This window comes from Ostrinia furnacalis, unplaced genomic scaffold (assembly GCF_004193835.3).
Source record: "Ostrinia furnacalis isolate ACB-3 unplaced genomic scaffold, ASM419383v2 OfSCF1006, whole genome shotgun sequence".
Taxonomy (NCBI): Eukaryota; Metazoa; Arthropoda; class Insecta; order Lepidoptera; family Crambidae; genus Ostrinia; species Ostrinia furnacalis.
In genome coordinates, this window is record NW_021131245.1 from 26486 (window position 1) to 47120 (window position 20635).

Below are 20635 nucleotides of genomic sequence, written 5' to 3' on the forward strand. Positions count from 1 at the left end.
GTCCTTAGAGTCGTGTGTAGAGACTTGTGTAGTAATTTGTCACGTCATATAATGAGATACATAATATTTATCGCGGGAACAGCAAATAATAGATGTTGGTTTATGACTGACGTTCGTTCAGCACTACTATTTATTCATTAACATAAACAGTCAATAATATATCTATTACTGTTGCACAAGACGCTAAGTACCGCTGTTTACCAACTTATCTATGATATTTTAATGTTAACAACTTTTAATGAATGCCGAGTAAAGACTTAAAACGACAGAACATGTTGTTTACTTATTATTTGCAATTTAATAAGCAGTCACCGCCTTTTTCCATTCAGTTTTCTAAAACACTCTAAGAAATAAAATTATATACGTGATCGCGATTAAATGTGGTCAAGGCAACAGGACTAACTAATTTCATTTAGGCTTTTCATTTCAGGAACTACCTACTTATTTGAATTGACTAAGAACCTTCTGTTATTGACTGATCTATGTAATTTTAATGATAGGCAGGAACTACTTACTTGAATTGCACTAGGGGCTTCTGTAGTAGGCTGATCTATGTAATTTTATTATCAACACCTTGCGCTGGAGTAACGGGCTCGGTCGATGACAGCGGCGCGGGCGCACGCCGCAATTTACAGTTTTTGTATGGAGGACTTATGGTGTTACATCACGGATGTTACGCGATGCTTTGAGATTATAAAGTAACTGCGTTTACCCGCAGGGTTATAAAATCAAAGGCTGTCGATAACCGCTAGGGTAAACGAGTTCTTGAACGGATATCAGCTAGGTAGGTAGGTGGAGTAAAGACTTACGAAAAGTTATTGGTAATTTTAAACTTTCGAGTTCCATACCAACAAAAATAGAGACACATAGGCTGCAGCATAGCAGCCGAAATGACAAGCCGTGAGTACATGTAATTCATATAAAAATGTCGCGTTCAAATCAAATCAATTTTTTTATTTGCACAATATGGGTTATACAGTTGTTTAAAGAAGTAGTAAAATATTTCACCATACTGCCTGCCACATTAGGCATGCAAATATATTGGTGAGACCCGTGTTTCTCTATCTTACTGGTCAAAAGCTGGATTCAAGCCGAAGACAGGGTAAAATGGCGAGTAATGAGGGATGAGGCTCATGTTCAGCAGTGGACTGTTATTGGCTGATAATGATAAAATCACAGAGGTAAGCTAGAGAATACACACCTACGTGTATTCTCTAGCTTAATCTCTAGTGCAACAATTTATTAAATTAGGCAAGCTGCTATCGCACTCCCTAAAAATCTACGATTAGGTCTATATTTTTATTTAAAACTAGGGTTACAAAGAATTCTAATCCACTGTTTTTTTAATATAAACCCATCATTGCTAGCAATAGTTTTCTAAGGCTGAGGTACACCATCTAATTTTAACCGTAACAATGTGATATTTGATAAAGTTAAAGTAAGATGGTGCAACCCAGCCTGAGATTCTTCGAGAATTTCCTTGATATTTGTTTACTTTGTAGAGACGCTATTTTTGCTCGCACATTAATTAAATCTCATATGAGACGGGTACAGGAATGTAAATATGTATGTCCATTATTGTCCATTACGCGCACACGCACGCGAGTAAATTGCGAAAAATCAGTGAGATGTTTTTAAGTACATCTAGCTTTTTAGGGTTGTCTTCAACTTAAGACAGTACAAAAACTAGATGGATCGTTTAATTGAGATGATTAAAATAAATTATTCTTAAATTGATAGATTATAATCAACTCTATTAAGAGTTGAAAGAAAATATATGTATTTGTTAATGATAAAAATCAACAAGCTGCTGATGACTTAACTACACGATACATAGACTCCTTTAGTTGTAGCAGCTGCAAGGCCACAACCCGGGCAATCATATTTACTTATTTTTAGGAAATCTGCATTTCAGCCTCTAATTCTCTAAAATACTCTAAATAAACAGAGAACCTATATTGATAATTTGTGTTGCTCTAGAAATAGAACCTTGGATCTCCAAATCGAGACAGTTCAACGCTCTATCCACTAGATCCAGAAGAAGGCATAGCAATTTGACCACAGTCTTGAGGTATTACTAAAAAAAATCTAACAGCTAATAATAGGTAACATCTACATACCAATTAAGTAGTCTTGTTCTGTGTGCTGTTCTATGAAATAAAATAATTTTATGATGTTTTTTTCTTCTCCTCATCATTCGTACAGCCCCTAGCATTTAATCTCCTACCTAGACCTTAACCGGTCTGGACTCGTTCAGGGCTGGTTCTCTACAGGAAGTCTACAATCAGACCTTGGATTAGATAAGCTTGATTAAAATTCGCTTTTAAACCGCGGTTATGTAATCCCAGATGCTGGAAATAGCAAAAACATTTCAGTCACGTTTTAGTAAAAAAAGTTCGTATTTTTTTTAGACTGACAATATTTAATTAGCAACACTTTATAGTACAGTCAGCATCGAATAGTTCGTGACACCCAAAGTAGCCAAAAAGTTCGCAACACGTCTTTGTTACAGTTGGAATAAGGTTGAGTTTGTCAACTTTTTGGCCATTTTGTACAATGTACAGTCCACGATGAGTAGGTATTGATATTTTAAAATATAAATAATCTTATTTTTGAACAGATTTTCAATAATCCATGTAAAAAAGCAAACGCCACCAATAGATGATAGTTATGTATTTAACTTAGGTATTAAAAGATGAGAGATTAAGCAAGATTTCACTAATCTTTTCAAACATAATACTTTACTATACTATTATCATTAATTATTAATATACTTAACAGATAACTGTAGAATGTGCAAAGAAATTGTGAAATAAAGGCTTAAACTCAGCTTCCAAAATAAATTGTTTTCATGCTCGTGAGAAAATCAAAATTCAAGGTTTAATACTACAGTTGTGTAAAAATGGACCAAAGTGAAATTTATAACTGAAATACAAGTGACTCAATCACACCTTGTAATATGCAAAAAGTGTTATATAAGGAGAAATAAATGAATGATTTGCGAAGAAAGTTACAAAAAGATAGCACTCGTCGGAGTTGTCGCTTGAGAATTTGACTCTATCGATGCTGAATCGCAATCTTGATGATATAACGATAAAATGTTCAGTTACAATGTTACGTAGTGTAATGGAAAAGGAATGTGAAATATGGAATCAAGATTTTTTGTAAGATTTAAAATGATGATAATTGATAAATGTGCTGGCATTGTTTTTGTGAAATCTTTCTCTAAGGCATTCAATATCTCCTTAATAGCCATTAAACAAACATTCAAAGCAAATAAATAAAAGAATTATTCCAATCGTCGCTAGTTAATTAGCTTAAATTAAAGTACAGGCGACACAGTGCATCAGACTATACATATTCATTGTATAACAGTCTTTATTACTACGCTTTAAGTTGCTATTTTAGCTTGATGAGCTGTCGTCCGTACCTTCGTAACCTTGTAATCATAACTCACTCACTTTTTTCTCATCTGTATATTTACCTTTGTCACAGATAAACATCCTACATCTTCGCCAGGGTACTTAACTTCCCAAAACATACAAAAGTTCTGGTCATTCACCCACATCTAGAGCCTTATAAAGTCCGGCCATTTAATATCAAGCTTTTAAACTTAACAGGCATTTTTGAACTGTAATATTTCCTAAAGCGTTTGCAAGCAAATTATACGTTGTCAAGGCTTTAAAATCGAGTAAAAGTTGGCCGCGATCGGTAGAGTCGGTGTTATTAATATTACTACAAGTCTTTACTGAGATTGGTACACTAAAAGTTCCCAGTCTCTGGTAAGGTGTGTCTAGTTGATAATGTAGAGTAGGTACTGAACTTTAGTAAACGTTGAAAAAGTCCAAATTAATTAACCCATAAATACATATTAATCTGGCTCTTACTTTGAAGTGAAAGAGGAAGCCAATAAAACCCTTAACCAAAATACAAGATAATAATGGTCTTGCTAAATGGCCTTAGTTATTTATTAACATTTACTAAAGGTACCCTACAATTAATTCCATAAATATTATTCCATACGTTTAGCATATACATATGTATAGGAAGTTCCAGCCTTATTAATTTTTACTAACGAATATCAAAAAACACTGCCAAGCTTTTGCTCATATTAACATTATTATTTAATCATCTTACCTACTCTACTATACACTATACAGCCCTACTTTTGGACCCGTTGGGAGTCAAAGTATGAACTTGCATTTTTTGAAAACAATAGAGCTGTGGATATTTGGGAATTACCTACTACCCTACTTCTTACTAGTGTTTAACCTTCGCCTTCTGTCAACAAAAACTACTTGCCTAACACCTAAAGCTCATGATGCAATCTACCATAATGCATATAATTGAGCACAACACCATAAACCTTACTTTAATTCGCGTTATTTCTTATCGATGTGTGTAACATGTGATTTTGTTTATAATCACCCAAAATTATAGCTTAACGACCAATAGCACGGTGGAATGTGCTTGTAAAGGCACACGTCCACTGCAATCGCGGCGAACATTCGCTAGCCGTCCGTGACTTTATTCCAAGCCTAATGTTGACAACAATTAAGAAGACTTCCGTAGTCTGATAAACATGATACCGCGACTCAAGTCGGGATAACGACATCTATGAGTGAAAATTTGAACTATCATTTCCAAGGCGTAGCGCCATTATGCAAAATGCGGTACTTTTTAACTTAACCTAAACGACTTGAAAGAAATAATACGTGCTTTGTTAAACACCTGCAATACGGACTTTGCAATATTGTACACGAAATATCATTTGCAAATCATAAAAAAGGAAAAAAGATCGTGTTCGTATCGGATTGTACAGACGGCAGCACAACAAGCTAAACACTGTGAGGTCTTGAACAATTGTAATAAAGGCGATATAGTTCGTACTTTGCTTCAGCGAATAGTTGCGCACTTCTTTGGAACTATACTTTTACATGTTAGATTCGAACCTTGTTCCAATTCAGAGCAAAACGAATCTTGCGTGCAGCAAATATTTAATGTTGTCTAACACCTAACTAGTATTATATTATCTGTGACCTAATGTTATTATAGCGCGAAATAAAACAATAAGGTGAGCTTTATTACTGAGCACATACGGCTTGGTTATCAAAAGTTGTGCAACTAATACCCTTCTTTATTATATTCTATAACACTTATTAAACACCTTCATCCAAAACTGGTTTATTTATTTTTATATACCACAGTTACTCGCATACTGAAGAGCAAAAGAAATTATATTGTTATACTGCCGCCTCGGGGCTAGATATCACTCTTCACTTCTTAATAATACTTATAGGAGTGGCTGTAAGACGAATGGACAAGTGTGAAGGCGTATTATTATTTTGAAGAAACGTACATTAATGATCATCTATCATAATTTGGTATTTATTCTATTTGCAGTGGGAATTTAACGGCACGTGTAATAAAGAAGAAGTGGTCGGCCGTAATAATATTTGAGTCTTTCAGTGAGATTGCGATCTCTAATTACACAAGTTTTTTTAAAGAATTGGTATTAGTAATGCATATTTACTAAGTCCCGTTAACAGCCGAAATCCTGGCTACACAGGAGTTGCAGAGGTGGGAATGGGAGGTGGTAATAGTCCCGTTAACCTCTCGTGGTAGGCTAAATATGCTTGAGTTACGAGTGGATTCATAACAATGTCCAGCGCTATAAAGTTCGAACCAGTGTTCCTCGGATCAGCGGGGTTACTCCGAAAAATGTTATCCGAAGTTTCGAATGTTACCATACCTCTCACGCAAAGCGTGATGCCAGATTTTAGCGACTGTAACAGATAGAGCCGAAACTACGTAAACATGGTTTCGGAGTAGCCCTCCTGATCCGACACCGACATATTTGGCTATTGTTATTTCAAATTCAATTATCTTCCATAGTATAATTAATTGTGATTATTTACGAGATATAGAAACTATATTAAATTGGTTGACCCTTGGATGTAAATACGTTCTGTGACAAACCGTAATAGACCCATTCAAAATCACACGGACAAAAGTTGGTTAGAATATCATATCATTTCTGTTCTATTCTAGAAAATGTATATCTTGTTTATAATAAATAATACTGCGGCTATTATTAATTGACGGTCATTCAATCGGAAAATGACAGCCACGACGTTCAATATTGTTTAATGAAATAATAGTGGGCATGACAAAACACCTCGGCAACAGAAATACACGCACTGTGAAACAATATCTATAGCCTGCGCCAATAGAAGATGGCACTTCGGTTTGCAAATCAATTAGGTTTACTCAAATCACTAGAACTATTTACTAGTTTGCGAGGATAGATGGATAAAATCATATTTGTTACTCTTTCACGCTCAAAGTACTGATGTGATTTTGCTAAACTTTCGAATACAATATACCTATAACCTAGGCTGTAAACCATTTTAACGATATTACTATTAGGGCTATATTTCACCGGGACACCATGGCGGCGCAACCAGTCGCCGGCTACCAACAAAATGTATACAGCTCTATAGAGAGTTACTCACCTGGTGTCCGTTTGGTTAAGAAAAATGCTATTTTTTTGAAAATGAAAATGTTGCTTGTTTATATTGACGCGGGCTTTAAGTACGACAATCTGTGCCTGCTCTATAATACCTAATCACAACGTAATTTAGGCCGGTGGCGAATTGAAAACCGTTTGATTACGAGACCATAGTTCTACTGACCTTACAATTTGCTGACGGATTCAGGGCTGCCAAACGTATTTTTGACTTCTTAATTTACTTTTTAGAAATATTTAAACATATAATTATGCTACTGATGACCAAAAGCTCCTTTAGTTAAGCTATAAGAGAGGCAGTTCTGTCAGGTTTTTTTGTAGGCTTGTATCTTTTTCATTATTAAAATTGATTGTATTTTCTTGAAACATTTATATAGTTTGGGTAAAATTTTTAATCTATGTACTTTCCACATACATTTTAACATACATACATTTTACGAAATAGACTACTTTATTCTGAACTATTTAATGATCATCAATCAGTAACTCGTTTTTCCATATCTTGTATAGTTTAGAAATAATCTAGTGAGATAACTTATCGTTCCCACCCTGTATAGTATACCTGATGGATCTTTATTTTACAAATGGTAGAGTTAAGCCAAAAAATGTGAACCCTAATCTGTATTTCTTAACTCTGCTCTATAATAGAGGCGTGGGTCGCGAAAATGGCGTTCGTACTAACGACTCTATTCTTTATTACCACAACGAAAACGACCATATTGCGACACAGCAATTTGTTTGTGAATGAACGGGGCTAATTATTTGTTTATTATCTTTAGAACGTATCTCCTTGGATGTCAAATCCATTAAATCTGAAGAAAGTGTAATGAGAGGAAAGTAAGGATTAAAACGTTTTAAAATGTAGATAATTTTTATATTTTAAGTCCAGCTAGTTAGCGGTGTATTTAATTCTTAATTTTATGTCCAGCGGCTCGCTCGCCATTTAGTTAATATAATGCAGAATCGGATTTTTTTAAAATTAAAAAACATCTTAAAAAATCATTTGAGGTTTTGTTAGGAATTTCCATTTCCTGAAAAAGAGAAATGATGGTCTCCACATAAACAACATTGTTTACTTATTTACCACTTCCTCCTAAATTAAGGCAAAAGCCACCTAACAACTTAATATGCTCGTAAGTAGAAAAAGTAAAGTAAAATCTTAAACATGCGCGTGCCTGGACTTCAACTCAAAACCTCCTAGTCGAAAGTGTGTCATTTNCCACACAGACAAAAGTTGGTTAGAATATCATATCATTTCTGTTCTATTCTTGAAAATGTATATCTTGTTAATAATAAATAATACTGCGGCTATTATTAATTGACGGTCATTCAATCGGAAAATGACAGCCACGACGTTCAATATTGTTTAATGAAATAATAGTGGGCATGACAAAACACCTCGGCAACAGAAAGACACGCACTGTGAAACAATATCTATAGCCTGTGCCAATAGAAGATGGCAACTCACTAAATAAAGCACGAAAATAAATTTGACGAAAATAGAGATAGAACTGACCAGAGTATCTTCATACTTTACTTTGTAAAAAAATACGTTTACACAAATCACCATGCTAAACCAGCGTCATCGTAAAACATTCTAAATGTGAACGTTTTGTGAAGATTGGATCTGGATGCTGGTAACATCCATCTGGATGTTTGACACTCTCATAAAAACTACTAAACAGATTTTGATGAAACCTTACAGTAGGTTTTTTTAAATTCAAATTAATAAAATGCTTGTTTGTTACAAATATTGCTTGTTTATATTGCGCGGGCTTTAAGTAAGGCGCCTGCTCTATAATAATCACAACGTAATTTAGGCCGGTGGCGAATTGAAAACCGTTTGATTACGAGACCATAGTTCTGCTGACCTTACAATTTGCTGACGGATTCAGGGCTGCCAAACGTATTTTTGACTTCTTAATTTACTCGTAAGAAATGTGACTTAGTATGCTACTGATTACCAAAAGCTCCTTTAGTTAAGTTATCAGAGAGGCAGTTCTGCCAGGCTTTTTTTGTAGGCTTTATCTTTTTCATGATTCTTCTTTTTGTGTCGACAACAAACCTACACAGTGTCAGCCCAAAACTCCGCCATGATTAATATTTTTCATGATTAATATTTTTCATGATTAATATATTTAGTTAAATTAGTATAACAGTTTGGGTAACAGGATTTTTTAATCTTTGTATGTTTTATACAATACTTTTCATGAACCAAGTTTAGGATCTGTAACCCGTTTATCTTGTATAGTTTAGAAATAATCTAGTGAGATAACTTATCGTTCCCACCCTGTATAGTATACCTAATGGATCTTTATTTTACAAATGGTAGAGTTAAGCCAAAAAATGTGAACCCTAATCTGTATTTCTTAACTCTGCTCTATAATAGAGGCGTGGGTCGCGAAAATGGCGTTCCTACTAACGACTCTATTCTTTATTACCACAACGAAAACGACCAAATTGCGACACAGCAATTTGTTTGTGAACGAACGGGGCTAATTATTTGTTTATTATCTTTAGAACGTATCTCCTTGGATGTCAAATCCATTAATTCAGAAGAAAGTGTAATGAGAGGAAAGTAAGGATTAAAATGTTTTAAATTGTATTTAATTTTTATATTTACGTTACCGGCCAGATATTAGTGGTTTCATTCGCCACTTACGAGTACTAAGTTACTTTAATACATAATCTGGTTTTGGTACTAAAAACCGAATTAAAAAAAAGATTGAGAATTCGATAGGATATTTAATTTCCTGAAAAAGGGAAATGAAATAAACAGAACTCTTTGACAGAATTTCTATCTATTAATTTAGGCTAACAATGTAATTCCCTCGTATGTCTATACCAAAATTTATCATCATTATAACCTACTTTAGAAGTAAAAACTTATCAAATGAAACTAAGATACGAGTACATTACAAACAAATAGACAACGTGATTTTACGCATACTATGTATATCCCATGGGCACGATCCTACAACCTAGCTAGGAGATCCTAGCAATTAGGAGTCTTCCAGCGATTTGGCCCGTGAAAAAAAGTGCTAAAAGGAGCTAAAAGTGGACCAAGTAACTGGAAGACTCATAGCAGAGAGTGTGTCATTTCTCTACCACTGTGGAAGTAAGTAAGACTGGCAATTGCCTGAAGCCACAAGGAAATGCTTAGCGTTTTTATATTTAAAAAAACGCATAATATTTAACAATCACGTCCAATGCATTTCATAAACCTCCTTAACAGAACGAGGTCGCATACAGATTGGGATTGCCTTATCAATATCGTATAGCGGTGGTATAATATGCTAATAGTGTCCCACAGTACTGGATTCGGACTTATCTCGGGTCACTGACCCCGATAACGATACCTGCAGCCTGCACTGATAAGATTTGAATTACTTGCATTAGAATATAAAGGTTGTTAGTTTCTAACGGTTGTTGTGAGTACACACTTAGGCTGAGATGCACCANTTGCACCATCTTTCTTTATCCGTAACTATAACGTTAACCGGTGTTGTTTGTATGGAGTTTGACAGATTTTTGACGTTTGTTAAAGTTAAAGTAAGATGGTGCAACCCAGCCTAAGTTTAAATTAATTGAATTCAAAAATACTGATGTGCTTTTGTTGTCTTTTCAGGTTGACTGAACTTCAACAAGCCACTTGCCGTTTTAAAGGTAAACAACCGATCACATATTTTTTGCTATAGACGTTTAAGTACATGTAATTTAAGTCGATTTTTCCAATAAAATCATGGCACTATTTCTGCTAATATAAATAAATACTTTGTCACTTTCGATCTGATGTAGATTTTAGTAAAAGTAGGTAAATATACGAAACAGTGTTTTAAGAAAATCGTTGTTATACTCGTAAGAATCCTGACATGGATTATGATAATAATATGATTGATTCAGCTACTTATAATTAATTGTCCTAAAGAAATAAATAGGGCCCTGTTAAGCAAAAACACTGTAAGTCGACTTACAGTGTTTTGCATTGCTCATTACACCTACTTATTATATTTAAATTGTAGTTACACGAGCTAGAACAGCAGTAAACTTTTTTTGCATTCGATAAATTCCAACTACTTACTGCCTTCTTTCAATACAGTAATTGACAGCTCAATTACTAATTAATGCTTAAAAGCGTAGCCGAATTATTTAGATTACTTATATGAATGCCGCATTACATATCAAAGTGGGTTATTAGAAGAACTTTAGGCGAAAGGAGCGTAATTATATAAATTACTAGACAACCATGCCCCACAAACCAGCTAATGGGTGTGTAGTGTTGTTATTGCTATTCAATATCGATAATTCATAGGCCATAAATCGATAGCTAAATAAATATTATAATTATTAATTGTAATTTATGACTGTGTCTTAAAATAAATGACATTAAATATTATATTAATATTTCCAATGGAGCAGTCGATTGAAATAATGAGCATTAATTGTCTACTTATTTATTTACGGTTTCATTGACAATAAATCTTAATTACTTATTCATTACTTTAGTTTTTGTCGTTAGTATTTGCTTTTCGTTTGAATGTAGTAAGTAATTAATAAAGTTTTTGTAATGTAATAATAATGAATTAAAGTTGTTCGCATAATGTTCTGTTTTGTCTATCTCTATCAATCGTATTAACTGCAACTAACTATCTTGATTTACATAATGTTTACTGTGGGAAATACAAAATCAACAGTCGTAACCTGTAACTTTTCTGTCTACTACGTAAACTAATTACAGTGTCATTGCGGGTCCAATGACACTTTAACTTTCCTCCGGGACAAACTAAACCTTTACTGGTTGGGTTTTTATTGGCGGTCAAGCTGTAGATCCTGGCTACACAGGAGTTGCAGCGAGAGGTGGGAATAGTCCCGTTACTACGTAAACTATTAATTTATACATCTTAACATGGTTGATGTAGGTACCCTGACTTGGCTTAAAATGTTCGCAATGCAGCCATTTAAGAAACAAAATATCGATGTTTAAACCATCGATAGTCGGACAACACTAGTTTAAAGAAAGGTGCCTGACCGGCGAGGAGCCATAACGACTTCCTACGGATGTTAGGTAACTTATCGACTGTCGGCATTGTCGCGAGCTTGACATTTGATTATGATAATATAACTAACTTGTTTGAACTTCTTAAGTAATCGTTTACTTTGAGTAATGGGTTGATGAGTGGTTGGATAAGCCATCTTAGCTAATAAACTAAGACTTAATAAGGCTTTTTATGCTATGCGAATCAAATAATCACCTATCTACACTAGTATTATAAAGAGGTAAGATTTGATTGTTTGTATTAAATAGGCTTCGAACTATTCGAACAATTTGAAAAATTCTTTCACCATGTTTGTACATTATTTCTGATGAACATAAGCGGTACGAAGTTCGCCGGGTCAGCTAGTACTAGATAACAAACGATGCTTTCGTCAAAAGAGTCTTAATTTTATTTACGTAGCTGATTAACAAATTGTGTCCCTCATAGACTTGCGATAAAGTTCAAATAAAAACGTAATCAACGTTTATTTCGTTAGTTTTCAAACTTGTAATCGATAGTAGCAGTTGTGATAGCAGCTAAAATGGCGTACCTACAAGTCACTGTTATAACAACATCGTAACTTCTGCCAAAAAGCCCGACAATATTATTTCCAAGCGGTAATACTTACTCACAACCTATCAATTAACACCTTTGCTGCGGCAGTAACTTTATAATACTTTCCATTCCTTCGGTACAAGGTCAGTAAACCTGGTATTAAAACTTACATTGTGGCGGCACAAGGCTTAAAGACCTTGTAATATTTAAGATATATTAATTTTATTTTTGGCTTCATGTTAATAGATATTGTGTTTTTTTTCTTTGAATATTAATAATAATGCATTTATTGACATACACCTGAAGGCGTTCGTGAATAACTTGTTTAGTATAAAAATTATAGCTATATTCAAAATACAAGGCTTATGCACCCTGTGCCGCACTGAAGTAGGGAAGTCTGGTGGGTATTCTAGGGATGTGAAATACAAATATCGATAGTTTAAATTAAGTTTTATTAAAAATTTTAAAAAGTTACAAACAAAGATGTTTTAATAATTTAGTCTAAATATTTTACAAATAGGACATACGTGCATAAATACTTAAATAAGCTATATTTAAAGAAAATATATTATTTAATAACATTTAGTTACAACTTTAAATGTTTGTCACGAAAAACATTATTTAAATTAGCAATAAATCGTGTAGCAAATTAAATTATAATCAATTTACAGTTTTGATTTTGTTTGTTTCTCTTGACGCCATGTCGACATGTGCGTTTCTTACGAATGCGAGGCAACACTGGCTGCACAAAGCTAGCGTGGGGTGCGGTACCAGGTGCGCAAGGTACAAGGTGCTTCGACCTGGTTTCGCATTGTGAAGACATTTTATTAAACCGTGCGGTACCAGGTTTAAAAACCTGGTATTAAGGTAGGTACATCATTGGATTCTATTTTAAAAATACATCATAGATATATATTCATCACTTTCCTACACCGGACCCAATTGAAGTTATGCCTTTCGCACGACAAGGAAGACTATAATTTTCTTAGCCGCACGGTAAGCGAGACGTACACAAGGTCTATAGACCTGGTTTCGCACTCAACGTGTTAAGAAAATCCTAACAATCCACAGTATCAATAATATAATAATTACAAATAAAAACCGGCCAAGTGCGAGTCAGACTTGCGCACCGAGGTTTCCGTAAAAACTTGTAGATATGTAAAAACGTAAATAGTTTGTTCCTGAAATTAAGGTTTTCGAGCAAGAAACGGCATGAAAATAAGTTTTTTATACCCCACAAAAATATTTATTTTATTTTTATTTTTCGTATATTTGTTGTTATAGCGGCAACAGAAATACATGTTTGAAATTTTGACCTAATTTTGAACTATCTAGCTATCACAATTCATGAGAAACATGCCTAACAAAAAGAATTAGTTAGGGTCCCGTTTTCACACGTTGGGTACGGAACGCTAAAAACGCGACAACAGTAATTATCAGCCATTTTCCAAGCAGTTTCCGACTTTCATTTAACTTTAATCGAAAAAAAGATGTGCACGCGTCTTGGTATTAAAATTTTCATCAGCTAATAACACGTTTGAAACAATTTTAATTATAAAGATGCTGGAATGAGCAAAAGAACTTGCAATTGGTGTTTTCACTTTTCAAATTTATGTAAGTATGAGGTTTATATGCACTTTTACGAGTGTTATTGTAGTGAATTAACATGAATAAGTTTAATAAATAGGTAAGTGAATTGGTAAATTAAAGCTAATTTCGAAAAGCAGATGGTTTTCATTAATCGTTATCAAACAGATTCTTGTTTATTTATCGTTAAAATTCTGACATTGACCTAATAATGATTGAGCCAGGCAGTCATATTAGGTATCAATATGTACATATTCTACAATTCTACATTATGTAGGTACTAGTTTTCCGCCCGCGGCATCACCCGCGTGGAATTTTTCGGTTTTTTATAGAATCTATGAAACTCAGCAATAAAGTGGCTTTCTATTAGTGAAAGAATGTTTAAAATCGGTTTAGTAGATCCCAAGATGACCCCTTACAATTTAACAAATATACAAACACACAAACTTTACCTTTTTATAATATTAGTATAGATATGATAGTATTAGGCCTTGCTTAAAATTTTTAATCGGCACTGTCATATTTATAAGATGTCATGACTGAGTCTAATTAATTAATCACATAAATCATTTATTTTGGCAATAAACTCTGGGAAATTTCCACACATTTTCTATGGAATTAGTAAAAGGAAAGTTACGAAATATTTGCGGTTGGAAACGCGTACGTTTGCGGTTTCCTCGCGTAGGGTCGTGTTCGGTTCGTAACACTACAGTGTAACACGTTAAGAACGTGACGGTAACATTATCTTCTATTTCTCATCTAATCGCAATGTTATGTATGATATTCCATTTCGATTAGCGCTGAGAGCTTTTGGGAAATCGCAAGAGCTTTGAGTATGAATACACTCGAGTATAGATTGACTAGAGCGTAGGACGTCCACCCACAAGGTGACCGACGACCTCATAAAGGTAGCAGGAAGGCGCTGGATGCGGGCCGCTACCAACCGGCCTTCGTGGAAATAATTGAGGCAGGCCAATGTTCAGCAGTGGACGTCCTATGGCTGAAATGATGATGATGATAGATTGACTGAGTTTCTTGCACTACTTCTTTTCAACACTGTCCCATTTATTGTCCCGAAATGTTTAATTCATGCTTAGACATGTAAGATCGCTTTTTAAGAGCCTATTTTCAGAAAATTAATTACTATTGATTTTTAATGAAGGCTGAAATCTAGAGGTATTTAGATTTGATTTGATTAGGTGTCGTATTTGAATAATAAACAGCAACTCTACCGAACTAATTTAAATGTATTTATTCAAATAGGTATCTGTGTCAGACTCTAAGAATGAATGAACCAATTTTGTGTATATGAATTTTCTACTACTACTAAACTAGTTAAAAATTGAAAGCATAGAGGTTTAGTCCATAATTAGGCTATAATATTTAACACTTTAGAAACCTTACAAAAATTAAGAGCTTTCTTTACCCGTATTCTTTTAGCAATTAAGCCAGTGGCGGAGTTTTGGCCTGACGCTGTGTAGGTTTGTTGTCGACACGACAAGAAGAAGAAGAAGTAATTAAGTATCTAGGTGCGTGTTCTCTAAATTCCTTTTCTCGTTTTTTTTATTTTTTGGGGAGGTCATACTGTAACCCTCATATCCCAGACCTGGCCATAAATAAAATAAAAAGAAAAAGTACATAGCTAGGTGCATTAATATTTTTAATTAGAGCGTCACAAAACAGTTGAAGTGCTCCAATGAAGGCAGGGGTTGTCAACCCATCAATTAATGCAAGGTTACAATCGTTGCATAACTGTGGGTAACGGTAGGCACTAACGGTCCGAGGTCGCGACGCGCGCGCACATTTTACGTTAACTCTTCTGCCGGTTGACACCGATTCGTTTTTGTTTCTGGAGTATATGCGATTAGCTGAACCGTCCTAATGACTTTTTGGTAGATAGTGTGTGCTAGATAATATATGTATAGAGATTTTATTCAACAATAACGACTTCTAGTTAATGATTTTAGGAGAACATCTGTGTTTTTAAGTGAATTGAATGACCCAATTTATTTAAGGGTAAATCAATCCAACTATAACTATCCTATGAAAAAAATGGTTTTGCCCTTAAAAGCCAGTTTTAGGTGTTTGTTCATTTCAAGCTTTTACATCTTTGGCGAATCAAACTAACAAAATTAAATGTCCATGGTCATGAGTACGGACACTATGAGATGAAACGCAAGTGCAAGCTAGGTCATCATACTGTGTTCTGCTATTTCTTTACATGCATTCAGCAATTTACTTTCATGGTACAGTCAGCATCAAATAGTTCATGACACCCAAAGTGCCAAAAAAGTTGATAACACAAACTTATTCCAACAGACGTTTTGCGACTTTTTGGCTACTTTGATTTGGGTGTGAAGTATTTGACGCTGACCGTACTGCAAAGCTCACGCAACATCTAAACGCTCTTAACCTTAAAACAGCTTTGTGACATTATTGATATTAATATTTCACAATTTTCTTCGGCAAACCTGAATTTGTCAAACAACCGTGTTAATGTAGAGTCGTCATCATCATCAGCGAGATTGAATGTCATTTGTCAAATACAGTATGTGTCCGCAAATGTCATGTACTTTGTTTCCCATAAAGTGAATGCTCAGTGGTCTAGTTTTGTTTTTAGATTGCGAATATTGCGAAAGTGTATTTTTTAACTGTTCTTTCTCAACGTGAAATTGTGAACTTCGTCAGTTTATAATATGACGTGTGAGATTGGAAACTAAAACATTAAAATCTGATCTGACGGAATTCAAAATTTTACGGTGACTAATATCAAATAATCAATATCAATACGGAATTACGAATAAAAATGTGTTTTCGATATGACATATTTAAAACAATGGCAGAGTCAAGATCACTGGCCAAGTCACACTTTGGTGGGTCGCTGAGCCACGGAGTAAGAGTATTTACCATTAAATTAAAAAGATGTTAATTCACTTTTATACGCCTCATTATAATCAGGTGATTACTGAATGTTACGAGCTATTTTTAACAAAAAAAAATCTAAAACTGTTACTTTCAACCGCTCCCAAAAATACCGAGCACCAGAACTAATCAATGAAACAGTATCGTGGACTGTTAAAATAATTGCGCTGTTTTAATTGCCGCCTCGGGTGAAAACGGCGAGTAAAAGTCGTCCGAATAAGCCAAGGAAATTTAAAGTAATATAAGTAATTAAGATCTTTGTATTAGGATCGTATGAGAACTGACTGACCGCTTGGCCCCGTTCCCTGGTATACAGACGACAGCACATAAAAAACTTTAAATTTTTATTCCAAATTCGCCTCTATTACTTAGCAGTAAGAAGCCACAATGTTTACCTTGATGTAACTACGTGTAAGCAAGCTTTTATTTCGTACTAGCTTTCTGCCCGCGGCTTCGCCCGCGTGGAATTTTGTCTGTCACAGAAAAACTTTATCGCGCGCGTCCCTGTTTCAAAAACCGGGATAAAAACTATCCTATGTCCATTCCCGGGACTCAAACTATGTCCCTGCCAAATTTCATCGAAATCGGTTGCGAGGTTTAAGCGGGAAAGCGTAACAGACAGACAGACAGACAGAGTTACTTTCGCATTTATAATATTAGTTGGGATGGGATGGGATAGTTGGGATTAGTTGGGATGGGATTCTCGCATATTGTATACTTGCAGTATTGTTTGCGCTTCATTGTTAACAAACGCTCGGACAATGAGAGCAATCTTCATTAGCTTGTCAGTTGCAAAATTAGGCATGGATTGTTCTTTTTTAGCTAGAAATGCTTAGCTAAATAATGGTCATCAAAAAGGCTTGTATTCTCTAATGACGTTTAATTTAATCTGGCCATTTAGTCTTCACTACAGGAGCACGACCCTCTTTAACTTTCAAAGTGTCAAATGGAAGATTTGACCTCACTCCCCACACTGGTCAGTCGGTTAGGGAATGGGGAAGCCATATTTGTCCCTTAGTCGCCTTTTCAACATACACGGACAGGGTGAATGTTCCTATTTTACTCTGTTGGAACCACTCACACTGAAAAAACTGAAACAAGTATAGATTTCAGTTGTTGATTTTATTCGACCAATTACATTTAATTTTTTCATGTTGTTTATAAATTATGTTTGAGATACGACTTATAACGTTAATTTAATAGATCAATTGATTAGGCTTAAGTTCATAATAATTTTAAGTGTAGACTTTTTCGCCCCTATTCACAAACATTAATATGAGGTCTCACAGTGCGCGTGGACACATAGGGTGACACACGAACCAATCACAGAGCTAGAGATCTATTGCTACGCGCAGCGTTGAATAGATTCAACGCTGTGCGTTCGATTTCCTGCTTCATTTAAGCAAGCATCGTTTGTGAATACAGGCGTTACTTGTACGGGCCTACAATCCTCCAATCATAATTAAAATAATTATGTAATACTGAAATATAAAAATCCACAGCAGGAATTGCACTAATTCATAACGTGTGTGTTTTATGTTGATTACATCGGAGTTTCACTCGAGTTTTTTACCACTATTACATTACATTAGGAAGCTAATTTAATAGAAATTTTATAACTGTCATAAATAATTATAAAATTTCTATTTCATTGCAGGCCTGTTAGTTTTTGTTGGTATCATTCTGTGTATTAAATCATAATTGGAAGTAAATAATATGTCAACACAGTTATATGTTTACGGACTTTTAATTGGATTAGTCCAAAAAAAATTTAAAATTTATGTACGTCACGCACGATTACCTGTTTTTTTTTATTATTTTAACAAATAGACTATTTTACCAATAATATCGAAATCACACCTTTTTTATCAAGACACTTCATTCTGGTCTTAAAAACTTAATTAATTTTAAATTACCTGTAAGTTAAGAATTTTGGTTGCATTGTAATCGAAAAAAGTAGTTTCATTGAGTTGACAAAATAGTAGGTAACGTCACTTCCTTGTATTGCCATACAAAATCTATGGGAGAGTCTCGTTTTGACAGCTTTAAAAAGTACGTCAATTGATTGGTGGTGTCAACACATCTATTTGAGGTGTTTTATAATGTAAAAGTTATGTGACTTTAAAACTGATGAAGAAAACAATCAATAAAATTGCCCTTTCGTTAACAACCGTACATAATTTAATGTAATTGGAACATGACATTGACTTAGCACAATTTTGTCATTATCATTGACCATTAAATGTCTGCATGTCAATTTGGCTAATCGACTAAATAATAAATGCATACATTCATAAAATAGGCATGTACAGAATAGCCGTTCATTGAAAGTTTTACTCTATTATCTAGAAAATACGATCTAGATCGTAGGGTAGGTATAGCTATTCATAGGTATAAGTTATTCTGACGACTTCAGGTAGGTACAGTCAGCGTCAAATAGTTCGTGACACCCAAAGTGGCCAAAAAGTTGACAATACAACCTTATTCCATCCAATATTGTAACAAAGACGTGTTGCAACCTTTTTGGCTACTTTGGGTGTCACGAACTATGATGATACACGGCCACACTGTTAACTATCCATTTCCATTTTTGCTCTCGCTCTCATCAAATGGCGATTATTTGCGATAGAACGAGACGACATGACAGGCAATGGATAGTTAACTCTGTTGCCGATGGTAATACATAGGCCTACTGCTTAAGATATTATCTGTGGTGCAGGCCAGTTGTCTCTGTATTGCAAAACTTCTAAGGTCGCAGAACAATGACGTGTCGACAGTAACTGCTCTAGCAGTTAATGAGTTACAATGGGAAATATCCCATTAATTCTTTTAAATTGATTCTTGTATAAGTTGTATGGCTTTCGGTAGTAGTGCAGTCTTATTTGCATTTGCCTTGGAAGTTACGTAGTGATGTAAGTAAGTACGGGACTATTCCCACCTTTCATTCCCACCACCGCTGCAACTCCTGTGTAGCCAGGATCTACAGCTTGACCGCCATAAAAACCCAACCAATGAAGGTCAAGTTTTTCCCGGGGGAAAGTTAAATTGTTATGTTAGTAAGTAGGTAGAAGTAGTCTTGGGTTCAAATCCCAAGTGGAACACCATGGAGATAGAAAATTACTTTATAGCCTATACATAATTATATTACCTAGTTTGGCTACGAAATTGGAGGCTTGAATCAACCAGATTGACTGAGAACAAAATGACGTCATAATATATGCAATATTCGGCAAGTTTTTATATTATGATTGACATCTACTGCTTTTAACCTTAAATGTCTGATATAAGGTTTAAAATCGATCAAATGTTTCTATCTCTTCTAAACGGTGAAAGTGCCGAATATCTTAATTACACAACGGAATGGAGGGCCGATGATGCAATCAATTATTTTCTTGTTTTAAGAGCCGATGTTCTTTTATTAAGTGATTGGTCCATTGTACTGACAGCAGCACATCAGTCTATATTTTGTTGCAAAATAGTACAATTACATAATATTAAGATGGCTTAATTTTTATCTTGATATGATCTATGATGACTAGTCTCACCCAGAGACACTACATAACCAAGGAAATAAAATATATTCACATAAATCTAGGGTTTATTATACCTAAGTGGTTATTTCCGTCTCACCGAGTCAGCTTTACAAGGCTGCATTGAAAAAAAAACGCACAATAGAACATTTACCCTTTTTTGAGTTCCGTACCAGGTAAAAAATAATTAAGAACATCCTTCTTTAAAAAAAAAACAATAGTCCAGTAGCTGATGTGGTTCAAACTAGCGACCCAATCGGCAGTTAGACCACAGTTGGGCTTTCTTTTGCCGCCTACATAGTACGAGTACGTAGTAGGTAGGGTAAACCAGAGAGTGATTGCCCACTGGTAGTAATTGCCCGCTTTAAGGATAATATTGTCAGGTGCTGACTTTGAATCACTCTAGTTATATTTGAATTTACTAAGTAGATGGCTCCGAGATCAATGAACAGTAGATTTAAAATTTACAGTAGGAA

At 34.7% G+C, this 20635-nt stretch overlaps 1 protein-coding gene across 1 annotated transcript in view; it reads left to right on the forward strand.

Annotated features, from left to right (window-relative positions):
* The first annotated feature begins 10109 nt into the window (after positions 1–10109).
* The window catches only part of LOC114350901 (nuclear speckle splicing regulatory protein 1), a 54602-nt gene continuing 44076 nt past the window's right edge, over positions 10110–20635 (forward strand). Inside the window, exon 1 of the mRNA XM_028301863.1 lies at positions 10110–10195. The gene's annotated coding sequence lies outside the window, so the exon portion shown is untranslated. The remainder of the gene's footprint in view (positions 10196–20635) is intronic.